Source organism: Macrobrachium nipponense, chromosome 3, assembly GCF_015104395.2.
Source record: "Macrobrachium nipponense isolate FS-2020 chromosome 3, ASM1510439v2, whole genome shotgun sequence".
Lineage (NCBI taxonomy): Eukaryota > Metazoa > Arthropoda > Malacostraca > Decapoda > Palaemonidae > Macrobrachium > Macrobrachium nipponense.
The window spans coordinates 26,350,856-26,365,355 of record NC_087202.1 but is presented as its reverse complement, the minus strand read 5'-3'; the positions used below and the strand labels follow the sequence as shown (position 1 = coordinate 26,365,355).

The following is a 14,500-nucleotide window of genomic DNA, read 5'->3' as shown; positions in this document are numbered from 1 at the left end:
GCTCAGTTGGCTACTGGTCGATGCCTGAGGGACTCGGTGCCCATCGCTCACTAGTATTACTGAGTAAATACGTATTGGAAGAAATCTCTTAGGCCTAGGGAATTGACAATAGCCAAAAAGAATGAGTAGGTCTTGAGGAAAACAGAAAGAAACTTGCAGGCTCTGAAACCCCTCCAAGTGGGGCAAAATGTCTGCATTCAAGACCCTACATCCAAACTTTGGGATTGCTCAGGTGTGGTAATAGAAGTCATTGGAACTGGTCCCAGGAACCAGTCTTTTCCGGAAACTTGACAACAGAGATGCAGGAGGACAGCGTGGCACGACGATTATAAGACGTGATCAAGTTGAACTCCATAATTTGTCATATTTCAATAATGTTGGGAGGTTGTATTAATTATATATGTTATTTTGTCTTTTTTGTATTTTGCTGTATTCACAGTTAGCTAGGACAGCTCCCGCAAAAGGACAGGGTGCTTGTACTATTGTATTTTGAAGATGGAAAAATATTTATTGCCCGATATATATTTATCCATCCTGTGGAGGCATGTATGGGCTAGCCGTATTCTAGGAGAGTCAGTTGCAGCTTCTCGCTGGTAAGGATCACTTGTATCCAGTATTGTCCTAAGCTCTGTTTGGACTAATAAAGCTTCAGAGGTTAGCTATCTTTCTCTAGTCCTTACAAGGCCAAAACTAAAATCGTCAGAAAGGCTTTTTTAAAGGCCGGTGTTTTCCAGAGGGCATAGGTACTACATAGCTAGGCTAAATACATTTAAACCTAACGAACTGGATATTAATACGGCAGCAGTATCCTATTGCGAGAGATATTGGTACGGCTGTGAATTGCGCATGTGGGAGCCCTTGTTTACTGCCTCAGGCATATCAGTGATAGCAAGAAAATGATGACCTAGCATCGTGAACCGTGTAATAATACATAATGTATGATGTAATCATAATTATTTGTAATTGTATATGTGTGTGTGTTGACAGGTGTCGGTTGGCCTCCTAGCCGGGTGTGCAAATGTAGGCTGATTTCTGTTTTTGTTTATTTGTAGAGGTAATACGTCCAGAGTGTACTGGCAGAGGTGTATGGCCAGCATTGCAACGGTTAAGCATGTGTGGGAGTTTGATATGGAGCGCCAAGGTGTAAGTTACTGTATTGATTAATCATATGTACTTATATTTATGATGAATTTGGCAATGTTATAGTGGGATATACTGTATGTTTGTATTTGTAATGGAGTTAGTGTTATTGCTGTGTTGGGTACAATGGACTGCTTACATTTTATATTTGATTTTACGAATATTGCTGTGTTGTTTTGCATATTTTATTAGGATTACATTTTAAGTGTCTGTTTACAATTTGGAGGTTTGTTTTAATTTGGAAACTTGTTTACAGGCTGAATGTTACTCAATAAAGTATTCATGTGGCACTTGGTGACTGTATCTACCCGATCCATACAATTCAGCACCTGCTACCCATGGTTGAGGGAACTTTGATTGGACATTCTACACATCCCTGCTAGTCAAGATGGATCGAGCCAAGACAGTGCGTACATCGGAGAGGAGGAAATTCAACCGAACCCTGAAACTGTTCGACGAGAGTGTGAAGCAAGACGACTCGACAGAGATTTTGAAGCCTGCATTTGATGAGGTCTGTGACGCTATTCAAAGAGGTTAGAAAAGGCTAATGATGATTTTATTTCGTGCATTGATGAGTCTCATGAGAATTATGTTAGCCTATTAGAATCGGCTGAGGATTATATAATTGAAGTGTATAGGTTGAAATGTAAGGCACATTCTCAAATACTTGCGAAAATAGACAGTGAAAAGGGTAAGCAAAAAAACAGACAACACAAAGTTATAGTTAAGAAGCTTGAACCTCTAGATTTGACGGACAAATAAGACTGGTACCCATCCTTTAGAAAGGACTTTGACAGATTAATGATTAAGAACTATGGGGAGGATCCATATGTCCTTAAGCAGTGTTTGTTAGGCGAGGCCTTGAAAGTGGTACTTGGGGTTGATGATGATTTCCATAAGATGATGGCCAGACTTGATGAAAAATTTGGAAATGTAACAAAGGTGGTGGACTCTGTTTTGTGTGAGATAAGAGCCCTTAAGCCTGTGCCAGAAGGCAACAACAAAAAACTTGTGGAATTGGTGAATACTGTGGAGAGGGGATGGCTTGATATGTGTAAGCTAGATCTTAAATCAGAAATGAATAACACTACTGTAATTAGCTTAGTAGAAAAGCTCTTACCCCCAACATTGAAAAAGGGAATGGGATTTTAAAAGCTATGAGTCCCAAAGTGAGAAGGAATTTGGAAAATTATTAGAATTTTTAGAAAAAGAAAGGAAGGTAATAGAGTATGTGCAGGAAGGAGTGAGGTCAAGTACAACCACTGATAGGGCAGCAGTGCACAGTGCGACTCATGAGGATCACTGTTATACAGATAATTTGAATGAAGCAATTAAGCAGTTAAGAGAAAACCAAGAGTCGCAACAACAACAATTAAATGAATGTATTGTAAACATGAACCAAATTGCTTCAAACTTATCAAATCAAGCTAGGAGTAGACCTAACATGTCACCTAACATTAATAAGAACTGTTGGTTTCATGGTACAGCTTCCCATAGCATTTTGGATTGTTCAGGGTTTCAGCACTTGGATAATAAATCTAAATATGAGCTGTTAAAAAGCAATAGAGTATGCTTCATCTGCTTACGAAAGGGACATGTCAGTAGTGACTGTTTGAACAGAGAGTTATGTCATATTAAAGATCAAAATAATGAAGTATGCGGCAGACGTCACCACCCTATTATTTCACCAGTCGAGTACAGGGATCAAATAACTTATTGTCAAGGGAGGGAGTATTGTTGATGATTGGACATATGCAGAGTAAAGGGCAAAAGGTGGCAACATTGTGGGATCCAGGTTCAAATTTAACCATGATTACGCATCGGATGGCAAACAGTTGGTTTGAGAGGTAAAGATGTAAGTCTCACTGTAACTAAAGTTGGAAATAGCACTGAGCTGTTTGACAGTAAAGTTTATAATGTGCCAATTACTGATTTGACTGGTACTGAATGGACTATTGAAGCTTGTGGTATCAATGAAATTACATCTGACATTGCAGAATTTGACACCACATTGATAGCTAAATTATTTGGTGTAGAGGAGTGGAAAATTTGTCGGCCAACAGGCAAGGTAGATTTGTTAATTGGCGTGGATCACAGTAGCATGATACCTCAAGTGGTTAGAACCATTGATACCTTACAGCTAATGCAAAACAATTTTGGAATGTGTGTAAGAGGTTCATATCCAGTTATGAATAAGAATATGGGTACTAATAGTGTCTTAACGGTAAGGATTAGCCACATGACTGTAGCTACTGAGGTCAATGACATCATACCACGATATACAGTGGATGAACCTCTCAAAAACGTTAGAAGATTTTTTTTTCAGTTGAAAATTTTGGAACTTCATGTAGTGGTTGTAAATGTGGGAAGTGTTCATTGAGTGGGGAACATAGCTTGAAGGAGGAAATGGAATTAAAACAGATAGAAGAAGGACTTAATTATGATTCAATAAATGGGTATTGGATTGCAAGCTATCCATGGATTAAGGATCCTAACAAACTCCCTAATAATGTTTCCCTTGCATATGGAAGACTAAAATCTACTGAACGAAGGTTAATAAAGCTCGGGAGCGATTACTCTAAAAAATATATGATCAGATTTAGATATGGTTCATAGGGAAGTTGCTAGAAAATTGAACATAGATGAGATAAGTAATTATAATGGTCCCGTTCACTACTTGCCCCACCATGAAGTCCACAAGCCAGACTCAGTTTCTACCCCTTTGAGAATTGTGTTCAACTCTTCTTCCTCTTACCTTGGTCACGTACTCAATGATTACTTTGCAAAGGGCCCTGATGTGCTAAACAACATGATTGCTATACTGATACGTTTTAGGCGGAACATGTTGTGGCCTTCGTAGCAGATATTAAGAAAATGTACAACTCTGTACGAATTTCAGAACTTGATCAACATACTCATAGGTTTTTGTGGCGGGACTTAGAAACTGACAGAGAGCCAGATCACTATGTGCTTACTACTGTGACCTTTGGTGATAGACCTAGTGGCATAATAGCAATGATGGCCTTACGTAAAACCACCGAGATGGATGAATCCTTTCCCCTAACTGCAGAGTTGATCAATCGCAACTCGTATGTGATGATATACTGTCAAGTGTATCGACGGTTGAAAGGGCTAAGAGAAGTATTGTAGAAGCTAATGCAATATTATCTCGGGGAGGATTTCAGATCAAGCACTGGGTTATGTCAGGTGAGAGTGCAGAAGATAATTTTCTTAACATCTTGAAAACTGATAAGGAAAAGGTACTGGGGTTGAACTGGAATCCTAAGGAGGACCTGTTTTTCTATGTGATAAAGATAAATTTCTCTAAGAAAGTAAAAAATATTCGAATGGAGCCACCCATAAAGAAATCAGAAATCGATGAGAAACTCCCAAATACGTTAAATCGAAGGATGGTACTCAGTCAAACTGCTTCGGTATATGATCCCCTGGGTTCATTGTGCCATTCACCTTGAAAGCAAAGTTGCTTATGCGCGATTTACTAACCACCATCAGTGAAAAGGAGCGAAGATTAGATTGGGATGAAGCAATGCAGTATATGTATGAAAGATGGAGAAAGTTATTTAAAGAAATGTATGAGTTAGAAACTTTGACGTTCCATAGATGTGTGAAGCCTAAAGACGCCGTTGGTAGCCTGATTTAGTCATTTTTGCAGATGCAAGTAAGTTAGCTTATGGAGCCTGTGCGTACTTGAGGTGGAAAGTGAGGGAAGGACCTTTGTAAGTAAACTCTTGATGGCAAAGAATAGGATTGCTCCTACTCGACAGCTCACCATCCCACGGTTAGGGGGGGGAGCTTGTTGCTGTGGGGCTGTGTTGGCCTGCCGGTTGAGGACTGTGATTGAGAAGGAAATAGACATTGAACTTGAGTCAGTCATACATATTATTGATTCATCTATTGTCAGAGCACAAATTGTAATAAGTCAAGCAGTTTTTAAATATTTTTTGTCCGCTACTAGAGTAGCAGAAATTCAAACTAAATCAAAATCTGTTGAATGGTTTTGGACATCCTCAGGAAATAATCAGCAGACTTAACTACAAGGCCTACACACCCTATGCTTTTAGATTCTGATTCTTTATGGCAGAATGGACCCCCATTTATGTGTTTACCTGTTAGTGAATGCCCATCAGTCAGTCAAATGATCTCGAACTACCAGATATTGCTCCAGTCAAAATTGTAAATAATCTATATAGGGATAAATACTGTTATAATTGATGTAAATAGATATGGTAGTTACAGTAAGCTTTTAAGAGTGACTGCTAGAGTTTTGAAGGCAGTTAGGTTGAGGTCATTTAAAGGTGTCTTTTTAGTTCCTCACTCAGATGATCTGAAAGTAGCAGAGGATATATGGGTGGGGTGGGGTCCAGAAGACTATAGCTGGTGGACTGGGAAAAGAGATATGAGAGACTTGGAGCTGTGATGAATGAGGAAGGTTTAATATGTGTTGGTCAAAGGATTTCAGTATGGCTGAAGGATAATTGGAACAGGAGTACATTTGTATTGTTACTGTTAGGCATTCATTCACAAGATTGTATGTTAAACACATCCATGAGATAGATCATGCTGGTGTAGAGGTAACCTTAGCTAAATTGCAATCCAAGTTTTGGGTGCCTGGAGCCAGGAAACTTATAAAGTCAGTGAAGGCTCGGTGTGTCATTTGTCATAAATTGGCTAAGAAGACTGAAGAGCAATGCATGGGTCAGTGTCCATCTGAGAGACTTCAACCCGCCCCACCCTTTTTTAATACAGCTATTGATTTGTTTGGACCATTTATTGTGAAAGACACGGTCAAGAGGCGCACTAGAAAAAAAAAAAAGGGTTTATGGGGATAATCTTTAATTGTATAGTGAGTAGAGCTGTGTACTTAGATTTAGCAGAGGGTTATGATACAGAGAATTTTTTAATGACATTACGTAGGTTTGTCTCCATAAGAGGATTTCCAAAGCGTATGCATTCAGCAGCTAACAAAGAATTGCGAACTATGGCCAGGAACTGGAATATGACACAAATTTTAGAGTTTGGTAGTGTTTTCGGAATGAGTTGGACATTCAACAAGTCTGCAGATGCTCCATGGGAGAATGGGTGCAGCGATCTCTGATAAAGTCTGTAAAGAGATGTATTATGATGTCTGTTGATACTAATATTCTTTCATGGAGTGAGCTTCAGACTGTATGTTTGAGATTGCTAATTTAATGAATAGCCGTCCAATTGGTCTCAAACCAGGGTTTGATCCCAGTTTGGGCATTTATCTTTGCCCTAATGACTTGCTCTTAGGTCATACAGGTATCAGAGTCCCAAGTGGATTATGGGATGAAAGTAATAATCCAAGGCAAAGTTTTCAGTTTATGCAGAAGATTGTAAATTCTTTTTGGAAGAGGTGGCATCGAGATTATTTTTCTTCACTTTTAGTTAGGCAAAAATGGCATACTCAGCGTAGGAATTTAAGACCAGGTGATATTGTACTTATACAGGAAAACAATATTGTAAAGGGTGCATGGAAAATGGCCGAAGTTGCCGTAGCTGTACCTGGAAGTGATGGTCATGTACGAGATGTAACCTTGAGGTATAAAGTGCATAAACCAGATCCACAGTATGGTGGGGGGAGTGTATGATGTAATCATAATTATTTGTAATTGTATATGTGTGTGTGTTGACAGGTGTCGGTTGGCCTCCTAGCCGGGTGTGCAAATGTAGGCTGATTTCTGTTTTTGTTTATTTGTAGAGGTAATACGTCCAGAGTGTACTGGCAGAGGTGTATGGCCAGCATTGCACCGGTTAAGCATGTGTGGGAGTTTGATATGGAGCGCCAAGGTGTAAGTTACTGTATTGATTAATCATATGTACTTATATTTATGATGAATTTGGCAATGTTATAGTGGGATATACTGTATGTTTGTATTTGTAATGGAGTTAGTGTTATTGCTGTGTTGGGTACAATGGACTGCTTACATTTTATATTTGATTTTACGAATATTGCTGTGTTGTTTTGCATATTTTATTAGGATTACATTTTAAGTGTCTGTTTACAATTTGGAGGTTTGTTTTAATTTGGAAACTTGTTTACAGGCTGAATGTTACTCAATAAAGTATTCATGTGGCACTTGGTGACTGTATCTACCCGATCCATACACATAAGTTTTTGCCGAAAAACAGATGTTTTCAAAAGGAGATTCAAAGAAGATTTGAGGCCTAGTTAGTAAAGTAGTGCAGCAGTCATTAGTGCGTCCAAAATGGGAAACATGCTGTTAATATTGACCTGATTTGGATGATTACTTACGATTGATTAGGCCGATTACCAGAGGATCAACTTTGGTAGTTTTCCTTACCGCCATGAATACAGCAGAGCACAATTTCTGTGTGCTTCAAGTGTTCTTTGAATCTCCTCTCTGAAGCGCTTTTCAGAGCTGATTCGATCATTCGTGACCTATAGATATACAATTACTGGAAGTTTGACTTTCCGTAGATGTCTATTGCCTTTTTCACCTCGTTGCAATCTGAAAACATTTGTTTTTTGGTGAAAACTAATGTATTATTACACAGTTCAGAGGAGATTCAAAGAAAATTTGAAGTACACAGATAGATCAGTTTAATTCTATTTTTCATGTATATGGTCAAAATCTAAGTATGTTTAAGTATTATTGAGATTTTTTATAGCATTTTCATTTACTGTCTTTTGGTAGTTTGGTGATGACAGTATGGTGCTTCACTTTTGACGTTTTCAATTGAACATGTTTAGCGAAACAATTCAGTTCAACAATTATAACTACTGTTGCTGATCTACTAGAGCCGTACCTAGTATACTAGCTCTTAGCAACAGGGTACAGCAACAGATGCATGATTAGCAAACTGGTAAATGGATACAGCTAACTGCCGTACCTACGGCAAGTCAATAGGTAGCGCAATACAGCACCACTGACAGAATCTGATGTACCCCCTCCACACTATGTTACTTGTACGGCAACTCACAGCCATACAAATAGCCTATCTACTGCGACCAGTATACGGCTGCCATACCAATATCCTGTGCCTAAAACTACCTAACGTGTTTTGCTTTAGCTATGTGATGTACCTAGCTAGGTATACCTAACCTCTTCGAAACCGCCAGCCAACCGTCAGATCTCATTCATTCAAGTTCTACTTTTTACGAAATTCAGGCGAGGCCCAAGATCTGCTGAAAACTGAAGCGTACAACGTTATACCTAGTACGTACTACCTACCTATAGTATTACCTAGCTACCTAGGTAGTAGCTACTACCTATGTTTACCTAGCTACCCTAGGTATCTGGCCTAAACTAAATCCTCAAAAGCCACCAACCGTATGATTATGGTTCATAAGATACATAATTAGACAGTGAGAGGTCAAAATCTAACATCGTGTTCACAAAACATACCTAATTGGTTATTCTAATCGTAATGTCAACGTCTTTGAAATTCGTTCAGACGACGGTCAGTCACCTTTGCTGTTTGTTTACACTTTACAGTGACAGCGGCGGCCAGGGGATAGCTTCTTCTTGGGTTTTTCGGCGAAGAAGACTTTGCTTGTAATAAAATTATCGAAACATTTGCCCAAGCTAGAAATCTTATTATAGAGTTTCGTCTGTCTGTACTATTGAAGGATTATCTTAACTGGTATATCAGCATTTGTTATATTTATAAAATCATTATGACATGGTGACATATGTGAGTTAAAGAATCTTTATAACGGCTCCTTATAAATAATATTTGTTAAAAATAATGCTCACCATCCACCCGATTCTGTTACTATCTACTAAGTGTACAAGCATTTTCACTCAGCAAGCTCAAAATGGATCTTAACTTACAGAGCACAGTTTTATAGAACAGGAGGTCATTTGAGAATAAAGGAAAGAGGTTCTAAAAGCAATGAAACCTAGTAGAATACAAGTGAAAATAAGTAGAAATTAAAACAAAAAAAAAATATCTGAGGATGCAATGGATGTAAAGTGAAAACATAAAAGCAAAAAAGACGCATTTTAAAGTAGCATTACAGCCTAAATAAACATTACTAGCATCAACATCTACAAGACTACTGTGAAAACTATCCCACACTTTTACAGTACAGCAACTGTAGTAGTAAGTGGCTCCTGGAATGAGGTGAGACACTCACTTTGGAGATGTGAATGAAGTGTAGTATGCCACGTGTAGAATGGCGAGTTATTGAAGAGGAATGCTTACGAAAATGTGAACATCAGAAGGAATGGTAGAAATGCAAAGTGTGATAACTAAACAAAAGATGTGGCGAAGTGAAAAGAAGATTGTAACCTGCAGTCGCATAATAGGTAAGATGATCATGTAGAAATATACAAAAGACTGAATGAGGTAGTTAGGAAGAACACAAAAGCGATAAGGGTATGAATTAAAGAGAAATTGAGACGTGTCGACAACAGAGAAAAAATCTGGTAAAACTTAGACAAGATACTACCTAAATAAAATCTAGTACTGTGTAATTAAGGTTATTATCATTTTGAAGTTGCTAAATGTATAGGATATGTGATAGGCAGATTTCAACGATGCAAAGACATAAAGTAAAAATGGAATGTTTGTAAAAAATAAAGTGGAGATTGTACAATGTGTAAGGAATGAATTTTAAATGTTGAAAAATTTGGAAAGGCATCAAAAGTTAATGAGATTGCAAGTTAAGGATAGTGCATGACGATAAAGGTATAGTATTATAATTGTAGCGCCGGTGTGTATAGATTAATGAATAAATAAAGGACAGAAAGATTCCAAAAGTTGAGAGGAGTGATTGTTCCCTTTTTAAAGGGAAAGTGATAAACGTTTCGAACGCACTCGTTACGTAACTTATGACAGCATTTCTTTCCTCTTTCTCGATGGATGATTGGCTATACGTATACCTCTGGCAACAATGACAAACAAATTTTATTACAAGCAAAGCAGCACACCTTTATGAACTCTGAACCTCTCCACTGATAATTGTCATAATGAACAAACCAACAAAATATGTTAATAAATACAAAAACACTTCGATTATTAGTCTAACTCCCAAAATAAGTTTCCTAAGAAATTACAGTCTGCTTTATAGGTCATAATCAGACTGACAAGATGTAGGGAATAGATGGTAATTTTCAAAAACATAGCATACAAGCTTGATTTGATAACTGCTATATCCAATGTCATGCAATTTTTATTTATTGGCTATCTACCTATTTACTGAAAAAAAATAGCCGGTACCGTATTTTGGCTTTAAACCTTCACCAATAATTATCGTCAGAATGATGACTTCATGAGGCTCCACCCACTTTGGCCTCGTTATGATTCAGGATAACACTGAAGGCTATCATGGGCATTGTTGGATTAGAAAATTTAACTTCTGGCTATAAAAACTCATTTCTCGAGTAGTTGTAAGAAGTGCTAAATAATCCTCAAGGATCCCAGCAGTTGGCCTAAACGTTTAAATCATGTATATTACTGCTATAGTGTTGCGGCACTACTGCTACAGTAGTATTACTATGCTAGCACAGATACCCCACCCACATCTATGTATCGTTCCGCCATTCATAAAGTCTTTGGGTTTCAGAGCCGATGGAACAAGCTGAATGGGTTTCTGTCTAGTGGATGGGCGGCGCAACATTTCGTCAAAAGGTGTTTACTTTGCTTACTTAATGAATGTTTTCGACTCTTGGCTCGTAATCATTGGCCATGGCGTCGGCTAGATAATTTTTACTCTATAAAAATTAAAACTATCGGGTTTAGGTTATTGATAATGCTGACAAAATTTTGTGTGTGGTTGTAAAATATACATATGTCAACTTTCAGCTACATCCGATGCTTTGACAAGGAGCAAAGTCCAAAAAACCGTGTTACAGAGGCCCTGAATCTCATAGTAGGTCTTATCACCTTGGTATCAAGTCCGCGTCACCTAGGGATTAACCATGTCACCATGACACAATGGACTTAAATTGTAATTTATGTTGACTTATGCTTATTGCTTACTTATATAAGTCATTATTACAAAAATAAACACACTTGATGATATAAACAATTATGTTTACATATCACTTATTAATGTCAGTCTTATTAATACTAATAATTTTAGGTCTATTTTAATTGTATTATCATGTAAACAGAAATTACTAGATTGAATAATGTTCACTACTAAATTTACTTTAATATAATGCAACAAATATCTTAGATGATAACATATTGTCATGGAAAATTAAGAGATTACACTCCAATATGGCAAGGTGGGCACTGTGATACAAAGCTCTCTCCCCCCTTTGCAATGGCGGCAATGCGCGGCATACTGCACATGACGATTTCGCGCAAGTCCATTCCATGTTTACAGTTCCGTGGTCTTGGTGCACAATGTTCAAATTATCTCTCACCTGACTTACAACTTGTTCTAGGTTCAAAATAGCCTATATACTTCATTTGCATATCTGATCACAGTATTCATTTTAGATCTAAAGAAACTTATGCAGTTTCTTACATATGTTGGTTCGCCATATTCAAGTGCTTAAAGACTGTAAGAAGCAATTTACTTTCTATGCTTGCTTTTATTGGGGGCCAATGTAGCTCGATTGGTGCTGGGCTTATTCTGTTACGGTAACGTAATCCTTTTATTATCTGGCTGCTCTATTTTGTATTCCTTGCAAGTTTCTCAGTAGATAGTTAAGAGAATCGTAGTATATAGCATTGCATTAGTCAAGCCTCGAATGTATTCGGTTACAAATTGCTGTCTTCGTATAAGTACCTATTTTCTAATAAATGCAATCTTTCTAATATTTTAGTTATAGGTTTTTACAATATGCAGTATATGATTTTTCATCGATATTTTATTATCAATGGATACTCCGAAGTTCCTCACTGCGACTACAATGTTTATGGATGGCGAGCTAATAGTTATTCTTTTGAACTCTTCATATTTTCGTCTGCACTATCAGTTTTTTCTTCATTAAGTTTTAGTTTCTTCGTCGACATCCATTTTTTTTTATATCTTTCATTATTACTTCAATTTTGCTAATGGCATCTTCTACCGTTTCGAAAGGAAAATAGAACTGAATATCTTCAACATATAGTTTATAACTAACCTTGTGCTTTTTTTTTTTCTAGAATTCTAGGTAATTCAATTGTGCAAATGCCAAATAGCAGTGGACCCAGGACGCTGCCTTGGGGCACTTTTCTAGTTAAGCATTTCTTTTTAGATTTCACGTTTGATATAACCACTGTAACCTTCCTGTTTTTTAAGTAGCTTTTGTACCATATGAGTAGGCTACATCATCTTCAATGCTTACTTCTCTCAAGTCTTCAAACAACAGATTATGTTGTACTCAGATCGAGCATAACCAGGATACCGCAGTTTCCACTTGTCATAATTTTTATCATATCTTTTGTAATTGTGTGCAATGTAGTTTCTGTTGAATGTTATTTTCTGTAAGCTGACAGATCATCAGGTAAAACGTTGAGCTGTTTCAAGGGTTTCCACGTTTGTCCGTAAACTACCGTTCCTATAAGTTTTGATAAGTACGATAGGTTCGATATTGGCCTACAGAAGCTAAGATTTTCTGTATCATGTTTTCCTTTGTAAGTCGTCTTTATACAAGCAAGCTTTTCACTATTTGGGATAGATGTCTGTACTATAACTGGTTCACTTAAGGTAGATTCTTGGGTAAGCCCTATGTCTATGAGACGTTTGTTTGGCGGGCGCTGATTGGCGGGGAGCTGCCTACCTCCCGGTGCCAGCCAATCAGCGGCCACTAAACAAACGTCTCGTAGACATATGGCTCATCCAAGAATCTACCTTAAGTGAACCAGGTATAAATTCATTTGGATAATGTCAAAATATAGCTCCCGCAACTGATTAAAGTTTCTTGCCTCTTTTGAGTCGCATATGGGAAACGGGCCCTTTTCACTGGAGGTTTTTTTTACTTTTCTCATCGTTACTTCAGAGTCATTCATGTTCAGTTCTTCAAACTTACTGAATTTGTTTTTACTCATTAAGATCACCGGGAGATCAGAATGGACCTCCTTTTCTAAACTCTGACAGATTCTTTTAATTTGTTCTTTAAAGCAGTTCACAGAAAGTTATCAGCCAGGTGCTTGTGGTCATCATTACATCAGGCAGAACTTTTTCTTTCTTGAGTCTTAATATTCCGGCTATATTATCGTGGATTTTTTTAAAAGATTTTTCTCTTCACTAAATATTTTATTGTAATATATTTTCTTGGTTTTCATAATTAAGTCGTTGTACTGATTTCTGGCTGTTTTATACAGTGACCAATTTTCTTTACGTCTCGAGTTTTTCGATCCTTTCCATAGATCCTCCATTTTTCTGTTCTTTTTTCTCAGCTTCGCATAATTCACTGTTAAACCATTTCGTATTTTCTTTAACTTTTGTCTTGTCACTTCTGGACATTCATCGTTGTAGTTTGATGCTAATATACTTTTGCCGTAGTCTGTAAAACAACTAACGCATGCCTGGTTACCTGTCAAGGTATTTCTCAAATTGTTTGCACTTCTGGCTTGTTTCTCTTATGTTCTTTATGCTCTCAACAATAAATTCATCAGCTTTAAAGTTAGTTTTGTTTCTGTAAGTAATAGTTTTTTCATAGCATAGTCTTTCCTTATATTTATACAAAATGTGATTACTTTACGTAAGGACAATAGGGTCATAAAATTACTTAGTATGCTTGGATTAACTTATGGCAGGATTCTTACGGAAATAAATAATAAAATTGACTGATAAGACAGAGGAGTGTCAGTTCCAGCTAGGAAGAAGTCTATATATAGACTTCTTCTTGCTGGAACTGACTCCTTTTGTAAGAATTGTGTGAGAAGTTTGGGATTGCTAAACATGAGGGCTGGAAAATGTCGATATTTTTAGCATCAGTACTGGAGGGAGACCAGAAAGTAAGCAAAGCGTAAATGACCCTGTGCTGCCAGTTTCAGCTTCTGAGACCTTGGGAATAAGAGCCCCCTCTAAAACGTTCTAGTTGTGACCCTGGATCCAGACCTCTAAGAACTTGTGACATTTCATATGAAACTAAGGAAAACGGCTATTTGGATGATTTGTATCATCTGTATACTGCACTGTCTATTTTGCAAGACAAATGAGCATGCTGCTAGTAAAGAATAAAACAAAAGGCAAGTAGCCTTATTTCAGAATACTTTCTGAGAACCAGTAAGCTGAGTCCTGGATCACTGGGTCCTGCGGTCTAGTGGTTTACAGCGAGCGGCCCTCACCATTGATATATCCGAGATCAATGTCACGATGAAGAAACGGCAATGACCTGTTAGAGAAGCATCCAATGTGCTCCTCTTGGTCTAAGCATTGAATTAAGTATGAAGTGGCTAGTTAACTGTG

The 14,500-nt window shown here is 37.5% G+C and overlaps 1 protein-coding gene and 1 long non-coding RNA gene across 2 annotated transcripts in view; one reads left to right on the top strand and one right to left on the bottom strand.

Annotated features, from left to right (window-relative positions):
- The window catches only part of LOC135221665 (golgin subfamily B member 1-like), a gene marked incomplete in the record, with an annotated part of 242,075 nt that extends 233,427 nt beyond the window's left edge, over positions 1–8,648 (bottom strand). The window contains 1 exon segment of the mRNA XM_064259372.1: positions 8,550–8,648.
- LOC135222176 (uncharacterized) lies at positions 1,109–7,258 on the top strand. Its single transcript, XR_010316187.1, has 2 exons — positions 1,109–1,651; positions 6,881–7,258. It is a non-coding gene; the product is annotated as an uncharacterized LOC135222176 (long non-coding RNA).
- Positions 8,649–14,500: the final 5,852 nt, after the last annotated feature.